Raw genomic sequence first — 13,620 nt, 5'->3', positions numbered from 1 at the left:
TCCTAAGGCAACCAAATGGTCCCGAATGCACAAAAATAGTACGAAACGCACCAAAACTTAAGTTTGGGGTCCAACGGGGTGCTCGGGTGCGTTCGTTGCGAAAAATTCCGACGCAACTTCGTGGAACGAACTTTTGCACTAGTCCGGCCCGTTTTGCACCAACTTTCGTAAGGCAACCAAACGATCGCGAATGCACACAAATAGTATGAAACGCTCCAAAACGTTATTATAGGGTCCAATGGGGTGGATCGGGTGCGTTCGTTGCGAAAAAATCCGAAGCGACTTCGTGGCACGAACTTTTGCACCAGTTCGACCCGTTTTGCACCGAGTTTCGTAAGGCAACCAAATGGTCCCGATTGCGCCCAAATAGTACGAAACGCACCAAAATGTCTGTTTGGGGTCCAATGGGGTGGATCGAGTGCATTCGTTGCGAAAAATTCCGACGCGACTTCGTGGCACGAACTTTTTCACTAGTTCGGCACGTTTTGGACCGGGTTTCATACGGCAACCAAATGGTCTCGAATGCACACAAATAGTATGAAATGCACCAAAACATCAGTTTGGGTTCCAATGGGGTGCATCGGGTGCGTTCGTTGCGAAAAATTCCGACGCGACTTCGTGGCACGAACTTTTGCACTTGTTCGCCCCGTTTTGCACCGAGTTTCGTAAGGGAACCAAACAGTCCCGAATGCACCCAAACCGTACGAACGCACCAAAACGTCAGTTTAGGGTCCAATGGGGTGGATCGGTTGCGTTCGTTGCGAAAAATTCTGATGCGACTTCGGGGCACGAACTTTTGCACTTGTTCGTGTTGTTTTGCATCGAGTTTCATAAGGCAACCAAATGGTCCTGAATGCATCCAAATAGTACAAAACACACCAAAACAACACTTTAGGATCCAATGGGGTGGATCGGTTGTGTTCATTGTGAAAAATTCCGACGCGACTTCGTGGCACGAACTTTCGCACTAGTTCGGCACGTTTTGCACCGAGTTTCTTAAGGCAACCAAATGGTCCCGAATGCACCCAAATAGTACGAAATGCACCAAAATGTCTGTTTGGGGTCCAATGGGGTGGATCGAGTGCATTCGTTGCGAAAAATTCCGACGCGACTTCGTGGCACGAACTTTTGCACTAGTTCGGCCCGTTTTGCACCGGGTTTCCTATGGCTACCAAATGGTCCCGAATGCATACAAATAGTACGAAATGCACCAAAACATCAGTTTGGGATCCAATGGGGTGCATCGGGTGCGTTTGTTGCGAAAAATTCCGACGCGACTTCATGGCACGAACTTTTGCACTAGTTCGCCCCGTTTTGCACCGAGTTTCGTAAGGGAACCAAACAGTCCCGAATGCACCCAAATCGTACGAACGCACCAAAACTTCAGTTTAGGGTCCAATGGGGTGGATCAGGTGGGTTCGTTGCGAAAAATTCTGACGGGACTTCGTGGCACGAACTTTTGCACTAGTTCGGCCCGTTTTGCACCGAGTTTCGTAAGGCAATCAAATGGCCCCGAATGCACCCAGATAGTACGAAATGCACTTTAGGATCCAATAGGGTGGATCGGGTGCGTTCGTTACGAAAAATTCCGATGCGACTTCGTGGCACAAACTTTTGAACTAGTTCGTCCCGTTTTGCACCGAGTTTCGTAAGGCAACCATACGGTCCCGAATGAACCCAAATAGTACGAAATGCTCTTTAGGGTCCAATAGGGTGGATTGGGTGCGTTCGTTGCGAAAAATTCCGACGCGACTTCGTAGCGCTAACTTTTGCACTAGTTTGGCCCATTTTGCGCCGAGTTTCGTAAGGGAACCAAACAGTCCCGAATGCACCCAAATCGTACGAACGCACCAAAACGTCAGTTTAGGGTCCAATGGGGTGGATCGGGTGCATTCGTTGCGAAAAATTCCGAAGTGACTTCGTGGCACGAACTTTTGCACTTGTTTAGCCCATTTTGCACCGAGTTTCGTAAGGCAACCAAACATCCCGAATGGACCCAAATAGTATGAAACGCACCAAAACGTCAGTTTAGGGTCCAATGGGGTGCATCGGGTGCGTTCGTTGCGAAAAATTCCGACGCGACTTCGTGGCACGAACTTTTACACTAGTTCGGCCCGTTTTGCACCGAGATTCGTAAGGCAACCAAACGGTCCCGAATGCACACAAATAGTATGAAATGCACTTTAGGGTCCAATAGGGTGGATCGGGTGCGTTCGATGCGAAAAATTCCGACGCGACTTCCTAACGCAAACTTTTGCACTAGTTCGGCCCGTTTTGCATCGAGTTTCGTAAGGGAACCAAACAGTCCCGAATGCACCCAAATCGTACGAACGCACCAAAACGTCAATTTAGGGTCCAATGGGGTGGATCGGGTGCATTCGTTGCGAAAAATTCCGAAGTGACTTCCTAGCGCGAACTTTTGCACTAGTCCGGCCCATTTTGCACCGACTTTCGTAAGGCAACCAAACGATCCCGAATGCACCCAAATAGTACGAAACGCACCAAAACGTTAGTTTAGGATCCAATGGGGTGGATCGGGTGCGTTCGCTGCAAAAAATTCCGAAGCCACTTCGTAGCACGAACTTTTGCACTAGTTCGGCCCGTTTTGCACCTAGTTTCGTAAGGCAAAAAACAGTCTGAAATGCACACAAAGTACGAAACGCACCAAAATGTCAGTTTAGGGTCCAATGCGGTGGATCAGGTGTGTTCGTTGCGAAAAATTTCGACGCGACTTCGTGGCACGAACTTTTGCACTTGTTCAGCCCATTTTGCACCGAGTTTCGTAAGGCAACCAAATGTCCCGAATGCACCCAAATATTACGAAACGCACCAAAACGTCAGTTTAGGGTCCAATGGGGTGGATCGGGTGCGTTCGTTCCGAAAAATTCCGACGCGACTTCGTGGCACGAACTTTTGCACTAGTTCGGCATGTTTTGTACCGAGTTTCGTAAGGCAACCAAATGGTCCCGAATGCACACAAATAGTACGAAACGCACCAAAACGTTAGTTTGGAGTCCAATGGGGTGGATCGAGAGCATTCGTTGCGATAAATTCCGACGCGACTTCGTGGCACGAACTTTTTCACTAGTTCGGCCCGTTTTGCACCGGGTTTAATAAGGCAACCAAATGGTCCCGAATGCACACAAATAGTACAAAACGCACCAAAATGTCAGTTTGGGGTCCAATGGGGTGCATCGGGTGCGTTCGTTGCGAAAAATTCCGACGCAACTTCGTGGAACGAACTTTTGCACTAGTCCGGCCCGTTTTGCACCAACTTTCGTAAGGCAACCAAACGATCCCGAATGCACACAAATAGTACGAAACGCTCCAAAACGTTATTTTAGGGTCCAATGGGGTGGCTCGGGTGCGTTCTTTGCGAAAAATTCCGAAGCGACTTCGTAGCACGAACTTTTGCACCAGTTCCACCCGTTTTGCAACGAGTTTCGTAAGGCAAACAAATAGTCTCAAACGGACACAAAGTACGAAACGCACCAAAACATCATTTTAGGGTCCAATGGTGTGGATCGGGTGCGTTCGTTGCGAAAAATTCCGACTCGACTTCGTGGCACGAACTTTTGCACTAGTTTGTCCCGTTTTGCACCGAGTTTCGTAAAGCAATCAAATTGTCCCGAATGCACCTAAATAGTACAAAATGCACCAAAATGTTAATTTAGGGTCCAATGGGGTGGATCGGGTGCGTTCGTTGCGAAAAATTCCGACGCGACTTCGTGGCACGAACTTTTGCACTAGTTCGGCCCGTTTTGCACCAGGTTTCCTAAGGCTACCAAATGGTCCCGAATGCACACAAATAGTACAAACACACCAAAACGTCAGTTTGGGGTACATCGGGTGCGTTCGTTGCGAAAAATTCCGACGCGACTTCGTGGCACGAACTTGTGCACTAGTTCGGCCCGTTTTGCGCCGAGTTTCGTACGGGAACCAAACAGTCCCGAATGCACCCAAATCGTACGAATGCACCAAAATGTCAGTTTAGGGTCCAATGGGGTTGATCGGGTGCCTTTGTTGCGAAAAATTCTGAAGCGACTTCGCGGCACGAACTATTGCACTAGTCCGGCCCGTTTTGCACCGACTTTGGTAAGGCAACCAAACGATCCCGAATGCACCCAAATAGTATGAAACACACCAAAATGTTAGTTTATGTCCAATGGGGTGGATCGGGTGCATTCGTTGCGAAAAATTCCGAAGCGACTTCGTAGCACGAACTTTTGCACTAGTTCGGCCCGTTTTGTACCGAGTTTCGTAAGGCAAACAAGCAGTCTCAAATGCACACAAAGTACGAAACGCACCAAAACATCAATTTAGGGTCCAATGGGGTGGATCAGGTGTGTTTGTTGCGAAAAATTTCGACGCGACTTCGTGGCATGAACTTTTGCACTTGTTCAGCCCATTTTGAAACGAGTTTCGTAAGGCAACCAAACGTCCCGAATGCACTCAAATAGTACAAAACCCACCAAAATGTCAGTTTAGGGTCCAATGGGGTGGATCGGGTGCGTTCGTTGCGAAAAATTCCGACGCGACTTCGTAGCACGAACTTTTGCACCAGTTCGACCCGTTTTGCACCGAGTTTAATAAGGCAACCAAATGGTCCCGAATGCACACAAATAGTACAAAACGAACCAAAACGTCAGTTTGGGGTCCAATGGGGTGCATCGGGTGCGTTCGTTGCGAAAAATTCCGACGCAACTTCGTGGAACGAACTTTTGCACTAGTCCGGCCCGTTTTGCACCAACTTTCGTAAGGCAACCAAACGATCGCGAATGCACACAAATAGTACGAAACGCTCCAAAACGTTATTATAGGGTCCAATGGGGTGGATCGGGTGCGTTCGTTGCGAAAAAATCCGAAGCGACTTCGTAGCACGATCTTTTGCACCAGTTCGACCCGTTTTGCACCGAGTTTCGTAAGGCAAACAAATAGTCTCAAACGCACACAAAGTACGAAACGCACCAAAACGTCATTTTAGGGTCCAATGGTGTGGATCGGGTGCGTTCGTTGCGAAAAATTCCGACTCGACTTCGTGGCACGAACTTTTGCACTAGTTTGTCCCGTTTTGCCCCGAGTTTCGTAAAGCAATCAAATTGTCCCGAATGCACCTAAATAGTACAAAATGCACCAAAATGTTAATTTAGGGTCCAATGGGGTGGATCGGGTGCGTTTGTTGCGAAAAATTCGGACGCGACTTCGTGGCACGAACTTTTGCACTAGTTCGGCCCGTTTTGCACCAGGTTTCCTAAGGCTACCAAATGGTCCCGAATGCACACAAATAGTACAAACACACCAAAACGTCAGTTTGGGGTACAATGGGGTGCATCGGGTGCGTTCGTTGCGAAAAATTCCGACGCGACTTCGTGGCACGAACTTTTGCACTAGTTCGGCCCGTTTTGCGCCGAGTTTCGTACGGGAACCAAACAGTCCCGAATGCACCCAAATCGTACGAATGCACCAAAATGTCAGTTTAGGGTCCAATGGGGTTGATCGGGTGCATTTGTTGCGAAAAATTCTGAAGCGACTTCGCGGCACGAACTATTGCACTAGTCCGGCCCGTTTTGCACCGACTTTGGTAAGGCAACCAGACGATCCCGAATGCACCCAAATATTATGAAACACACCAAAATGTTAGTTTATGTCCAATGGGGTGGATCGGGTGCATTCGTTGCGAAAAATTCCGAAGCGACTTCGTAGCACGAACTTTTGCACTAGTTCGGCCCGTTTTGCACCGAGTTTCGTAAGGCAAACAAGCAGTCTCAAATGCACACAAAGTACGAAACGCACCAAAACATCAATTTAGGGTCCAATGGGGTGGATCAGGTGTGTTTGTTGCGAAAAATTTCGACGCGACTTCGTGGCATGAACTTTTGCACTTGTTCAGACCATTTTGAAACGAGTTTCGTAAGGCAACCAAACGTCCCGAATGCACGCAAGTAGAACAAAACCCACCAAAATGTCAGTTTAGGGTCCAATGGGGTTGATCGGGTGCGTTCGTTGCGAAAAATTCCGACGCGACTTCGTAGCACGAACTTTTGCACCAGTTCGACCCGTTTTGCACCGAGTTTAATAAGGCAACCAAATGGTCCCGAATGCACACAAATAGTACAAAACGCACCAAAACGTCAGTTTGGGGTCCAATGGGGTGCATCGGGTGCGTTCGTTGCGAAAAATTCCGACGCAACTTCGTGGAACGAACTTTTGCACTAGTCCGGCCCGTTTTGCACCAACTTTCGTAAGGCAACCAAACGATCGCGAATGCACACAAATAGTACGAAACGCTCCAAAACGTTATTATAGGGTCCAATGGGGTGGATCGGGTGCATTCGTTGCGAAAAAATCCGAAGCGACTTCGTAGCACGATCTTTTGCACCAGTTCGACCCGTTTTGCACCGAGTTTCGTAAGGCAAACAAATAGTCTCAAACGCACACAAAGTACGAAACGCACCAAAACGTCATTTTAGGGTCCAATGGTGTGGATCGGGTGCGTTCGTTGCGAAAAATTCCGACTCGACTTCGTGGCACGAACTTTTGCACTAGTTTGTCCCGTTTTGCCCCGAGTTTCGTAAAGCAATCAAATTGTCCCGAATGCACCTAAATAGTACAAAATGCACCAAAATGTTAATTTAGGGTCCAATGGGGTGGATCGGGTGCGTTTGTTGCGAAAAATTCGGACGCGACTTCGTGGCACGAACTTTTGCACTAGTTCGGCCCGTTTTGCACCAGGTTTCCTAAGGCTACCAAATGGTCCCGAATGCACACAAATAGTACAAACACACCAAAACGTCAGTTTGGGGTACAATGGGGTGCATCGGGTGCGTTCGTTGCGAAAAATTCCGACGCGACTTCGTGGCACGAACTTTTGCACTAGTTCGGCCCGTTTTGCGCCGAGTTTCGTACGGGAACCAAACAGTCCCGAATGCACCCAAATCGTACGAATGCACCAAAATGTCAGTTTAGGGTCCAATGGGGTTGATCGGGTGCATTTGTTGCGAAAAATTCTGAAGCGACTTCGCGGCACGAACTATTGCACTAGTCCGGCCCGTTTTGCACCGACTTTGGTAAGGCAACCAGACGATCCCGAATGCACCCAAATAGTATGAAACACACCAAAATGTTAGTTTATGTCCAATGGGGTGGATCGGGTGCATTCGTTGCGAAAAATTCCGAAGCGACTTCGTAGCACGAACTTTTGCACTAGTTCGGCCCGTTTTGCACCGAGTTTCGTAAGGCAAACAAGCAGTCTCAAATGCACACAAAGTACGAAACGCACCAAAACATCAATTTAGGGTCCAATGGGGTGGATCAGGTGTGTTTGTTGCGAAAAATTTCGACGCGACTTCGTGGCATGAACTTTTGCACTTGTTCAGACCATTTTGAAACGAGTTTCGTAAGGCAACCAAACGTCCCGAATGCACGCAAGTAGAACAAAACCCACCAAAATGTCAGTTTAGGGTCCAATGGGGTTGATCGGGTGCGTTCGTTGCGAAAAATTCCGACGCGACTTCGTAGCACGAACTTTTGCACCAGTTCGACCCGTTTTGCAGCGAGTTTAATAAGGCAACCAAATGGTCCCGAATGCACACAAATAGTACAAAACGCACCAAAACGTCAGTTTGGGGTCCAATGGGGTGCATCGGGTGCGTTCGTTGCGAAAAATTCCGACGCAACTTCGTGGAACGAACTTTTGCACTAGTCCGGCCCGTTTTGCACCAACTTTCGTAAGGCAACCAAACGATCGCGAATGCACACAAATAGTACGAAACGCTCCAAAACGTTATTATAGGGTCCAATGGGGTGGATCGGGTGCGTTCGTTGCGAAAAAATCCGAAGCGACTTCGTAGCACGATCTTTTGCACCAGTTCGACCCGTTTTGCACCGAGTTTCGTAAGGCAAACAAATAGTCTCAAACGCACACAAAGTACGAAACGCACCAAAACGTCATTTTAGGGTCCAATGGTGTGGATCGGGTGCGTTCGTTGCGAAAAATTCCGACTCGACTTCGTGGCACGAACTTTTGCACTAGTTTGTCCCGTTTTGCCCCGAGTTTCGTAAAGCAATCAAATTGTCCCGAATGCACCTAAATAGTACAAAATGCACCAAAATGTTAATTTAGGGTCCAATGGGGTGGATCGGGTGCGTTTGTTGCGAAAAATTCGGACGCGACTTCGTGGCACGAACTTTTGCACTAGTTCGGCCCGTTTTGCACCAGGTTTCCTAAGGCTACCAAATGGTCCCGAATGCACACAAATAGTACAAACACACCAAAACGTCAGTTTGGGGTACAATGGGGTGCATCGGGTGCGTTCGTTGCGAAAAATTCCGACGCGACTTCGTGGCACGAACTTTTGCACTAGTTCGGCCCGTTTTGCGCCGAGTTTCGTACGGGAACCAAACAGTCCCGAATGCACCCAAATCGTACGAATGCACCAAAATGTCAGTTTAGGGTCCAATGGGGTTGATCGGGTGCATTTGTTGCGAAAAATTCTGAAGCGACTTCGCGGCACGAACTATTGCACTAGTCCGGCCCGTTTTGCACCGACTTTGGTAAGGCAACCAGACGATCCCGAATGCACCCAAATAGTATGAAACACACCAAAATGTTAGTTTATGTCCAATGGGGTGGATCGGGTGCATTCGTTGCGAAAAATTCCGAAGCGACTTCGTAGCACGAACTTTTGCACTAGTTCGGCCCGTTTTGCACCGAGTTTCGTAAGGCAAACAAGCAGTCTCAAATGCACACAAAGTACGAAACGCACCAAAACATCAATTTAGGGTCCAATGGGGTGGATCAGGTGTGTTTGTTGCGAAAAATTTCGACGTGACTTCGTGGCATGAACTTTTGCACTTGTTCAGACCATTTTGAAACGAGTTTCGTAAGGCAACCAAACGTCCCGAATGCACGCAAGTAGAACAAAACCCACCAAAATGTCAGTTTAGGGTCCAATGGGGTTGATCGGGTGCGTTCGTTGCGAAAAATTCCGACGCGACTTCGTAGCACGAACTTTTGCACCAGTTCGACCCGTTTTGCACCGAGTTTAATAAGGCAACCAAATGGTCCCGAATGCACACAAATAGTACAAAACGCACCAAAACGTCAGTTTGGGGTCCAATGGGGTGCATCGGGTGCGTTCGTTGCGAAAAATTCCGACGCGACTTCGTGGCACGAACTTTTGCACTAGTTCGGCATGTTTTGTACCGAGTTTCGTAAGGCAACCAAATGGTCCCGAATGCACCCAAATAGTACGAAATGCACCAAACGTTAGTTTGGAGTCCAATGGGGTGGATCGAGAGCATTCGTTGCGATAAATTCCGACGCGACTTCGTGGCACGAACTTTTTCACTAGTTCGGCCCGTTTTGCACCGGGTTTAATAAGGCAACCAAATGGTCCCGAATGCACACAAATAGTACAAAACGCACCAAAATGTCAGTTTGGGGTCCAATGGGGTGCATCGGGTGCGTTCGTTGCGAAAAATTCCGACGCAACTTCGTGGAACGAACTTTTGCACTAGTCCGGCCCGTTTTGCACCAACTTTCGTAAGGCAACCAAACGATCGCGAATGCACACAAATAGTACGAAACGCTCCAAAACGTTATTATAGGGTCCAATGGGGTGGATCGGGTGCGTTCGTTGCGAAAAAAATCCGAAGCGACTTCGTAGCACGAACTTTTGCACCAGTTCGACCCGTTTTGCACCGAGTTTCGTAAGGCAAACAAATAGTCTCAAACGCACACAAAGTACGAAACGCACCAAAACGTCATTTTAGGGTCCAATGGTGTGGATCGGGTGCGTTCGTTGCGAAAAATTCCGACTCGACTTCGTGGCACGAACTTTTGCACTAGTTTGTCCCGTTTTGCCCCGAGTTTCGTAAAGCAATCAAATTGTCCCGAATGCACCTAAATAGTACAAAATGCACCAAAATGTTAATTTAGGGTCCAATGGGGTGGATCGGGTGCGTTTGTTGCGAAAAATTCCGACGCGACTTCGTGGCACGAACTTTTGCACTAGTTCGGCCCGTTTTGCACCAGGTTTCCTAAGGCTACCAAATGGTCCCGAATGCACACAAATAGTACAAACACACCAAAACGTCAGTTTGGGGTACAATGGGGTGCATCGGGTGCGTTCGTTGCGAAAAATTCCGACGTGACTTCGTGGCACGAACTTTTGCACTAGTTCGGCCCGTTTTGCGCCGAGTTTCGTACGGGAACCAAACAGTCCCGAATGCACCCAAATCGTACGAATGCACCAAAATGTCAGTTTAGGGTCCAATGGGCTTGATCGGGTGCATTTGTTGCGAAAAATTCTGAAGCGACTTCGCGGCACGAACTATTGCACTAGTCCGGCCCATTTTGCACCGACTTTGGTAAGGCAACCAGACGATCCCGAATGCACCCAAATAGTATGAAACACACCAAAATGTTAGTTTATGTCCAATGGGGTCGATCGGGTGCATTCGTTGCGAAAAATTCCGAAGCGACTTCGTAGCACGAACTTTTGCACTAGTTCGGCCCGTTTTGCACCGAGTTTCGTAAGGCAAACAAGCAGTCTCAAATGCACACAAAGTACGAAACGCACCAAAACATCAATTTAGGGTCCAATGGGGTGGATCTGGTGTGTTTGTTGCGAAAAATTTCGACGCGACTTCGTGGCATGAACTTTTGCACTTGTTCAGACCATTTTGAAACGAGTTTCGTAAGGCAACCAAATGTCCCGAATGCACGCAAGTAGAACAAAACCCACCAAAATGTCAGTTTAGGGTCCAATGGGGTGGATCGGGTGCGTTCGTTGCGAAAAATTCCGACGCGACTTCGTAGCACGAACTTTTGCACCAGTTCGACCCGTTTTGCACCGAGTTTAATAAGGCAACCAAATGGTCCCGAATGCACACAAATAGTACAAAACGCACCAAAACGTCAGTTTGGGGTCCAATGGGGTGCATCGGGTGCGTTCGTTGCGAAAAATTCCGACGCAACTTCGTGGAACGAACTTCTGCACTAGTCCGGCCCGTTTTGCACCAACTTTCGTAAGGCAACCAAACGATCGCGAATGCACACAAATAGTACGAAACGCTCCAAAACGTTATTATAGGGTCCAATGGGGTGGATCGGGTGCGTTCGTTGCGAAAAAATCCGAAGCGACTTCGTAGCACGAACTTTTGCACCAGTTCGACCCGTTTTGCACCGAGTTTCGTTAGGCAAACAAATAGTCTCAAACGCACACAAAGTACGAAACGCACCAAAACGTCATTTTAGGGTCCAATGGTGTGGATCGGGTGCGTTCGTTGCGAAAAATTCCGACTCGACTTCGTGGCACGAACTTTTGCACTAGTTTGTCCCGTTTTGCACCGAGTTTCGTAAAGCAATCAAATTGTCCCGAATGCACCTAAATAGTACAAAATGCACCAAAATGTTAATTTAGGGCTCCAATGGGGTGGATCGGGTGCGTTTGTTGCGAAAAATTCCGACGCGACTTCGTGGCACGAACTTTTGCACTAGTTCGGCCCGTTTTGCACCAGGTTTCCTAAGGCTACCAAATGGTCCCGAATGCACACAAATAGTACAAACACACCAAAACAGTCAGTTTGGGGTACAATGGGGTGCATCGGGTGCGTTCGTTGCGAAAAATTCCGACGCGACTTCGTGGCACGAACTTTTGCACTAGTTCGGCCCGTTTTGCGCCGAGTTTCGTACGGGAACCAAACAGTCCCGAATGCACCCAAATCGTACGAATGCACCAAAATGTCAGTTTAGGGTCCAATGGGCTTGATCGGGTGCCTTTGTTGCGAAAAATTCTGAAGCGACTTCGCGGCACGAACTATTGAACTAGTCCGGCCCGTTTTGCACCGACTTTGGTAAGGCAACCAGACGATCCCGAATGCACCCAAATAGTATGAAACACACCAAAATGTTAGTTTATGTCCAATGGGGTGGATCGGGTGCATTCGTTGCGAAAAATTCCGAAGCGACTTCGTAGCACGAACTTTTGCACTAGTTCGGCCCGTTTTGCACCGAGTTTCGTAAGGCAAACAAGCAGTCTCAAATGCACACAAAGTACGAAACGCACCAAAACATCAATTTAGGGTCCAATGGGGTGGATCAGGTGCGTTTGTTGCGAAAAATTTCGACGCGACTTCGTGGCATGAACTTTTGCACTTGTTCAGCCCATTTTGAAACGAGTTTCGTAAGGCAACCAAACGTCCCGAATGCACGCAAGTAGTACAAAACCCACCAAAATGTCAGTTTAGGGTCCAATGGGGTGGATCGGGTGCGTTCGTTGCGAAAAATTCCGACGCGACTTCGTAGCACGAACTTTTGCACCAGTTCGACCCGTTTTGCACCGAGTTTAATAAGGCAACCAAATGGTCCCGAATACACACAAATAGTACAAAACGCACCAAAACGTCAGTTTGGGGTCCAATGGGGTGCATCGGGTGCGTTCGTTGCGAAAAATTCCGACGCAACTTCGTGGAACGAACTTTTGCACTAGTCCGGCCCGTTTTGCACCAACTTTCGTAAGGCAACTAAACGATCGCGAATGCACACAAATAGAACGAAACGCTCCAAAACGTTATTATAGGGTCCAATGGGGTGGATCGGGTGCGTTCGTTGCGAAAAAATCCGAAGCGACTTCGTAGCACGAACTTTTGCACCAGTTCGACCCGTTTTGCACCGAGTTTCGTAAGGCAAACAAATAGTCTCAAACGCACACAAAGTAAGAAACGCACCAAAACGTCATTTTAGGGTCCAATGGTGTGGATCGGGTGCGTTCGTTGCGAAAAATTCCGACTCGACTTCGTGGCACGAACTTTTGCACTAGTTTGTCCCGTTTTGCACCGAGTTTCGTAAAGCAATCAAATTGTCCCGAATGCACCTAAATAGTACAAAATGCACCAAAATGTTAATTTAGGGTCCAATGGGGTGGATCGGGTGCGTTTGTTGCGAAAAATTCCGACGCGACTTCGTGGCACGAACTTTTGCACTAGTTCGGCCCGTTTTGCACCAGGTTTCCTAAGGCTACCAAATGGTCCCGAATGCACACAAATAGTACAAACACACCAAAACGTCAGTTTGGGGTACAATGGGGTGCATCGGGTGCGTTCGTTGCGAAAAATTCCGACGCGACTTCGTGGCACGAACTTTTGCACTAGTTCGGCCCGTTTTGCGCCGAGTTTCGTACGGGAACCAAACAGTCCCGAATGCACCCAAATCGTACGAATGCACCAAAATGTCAGTTTAGGGTCCAATGGGCTTGATCGGGTGCCTTTGTTGCGAAAAATTCTGAAGCGACTTCGCGGCACGAACTATTGAACTAGTCCGGCCCGTTTTGCACCGACTTTGGTAAGGCAACCAGACGATCCCGAATGCACCCAAATAGTATGAAACACACCAAAATGTTAGTTTATGTCCAATGGGGTGGATCGGGTGCATTCGTTGCGAAAAATTCCGAAGCGACTTCGTAGCACGAACTTTTGCACTAGTTCGGCCCGTTTTGCACCGAGTTTCGTAAGGCAAACAAGCAGTCTCAAATGCACACAAAGTACGAAACGCACCAAAACATCAATTTAGGGTCCAATGGGGTGGATCAGGTGCGTTTGTTGCGAAAAATTTCGACG

Source organism: Panicum virgatum, chromosome 2K, assembly GCF_016808335.1.
Source record: "Panicum virgatum strain AP13 chromosome 2K, P.virgatum_v5, whole genome shotgun sequence".
In the NCBI taxonomy this organism is placed as follows: Eukaryota; Viridiplantae; Streptophyta; class Magnoliopsida; order Poales; family Poaceae; genus Panicum; species Panicum virgatum.
This window is presented reverse-complemented; position numbering follows the sequence as displayed.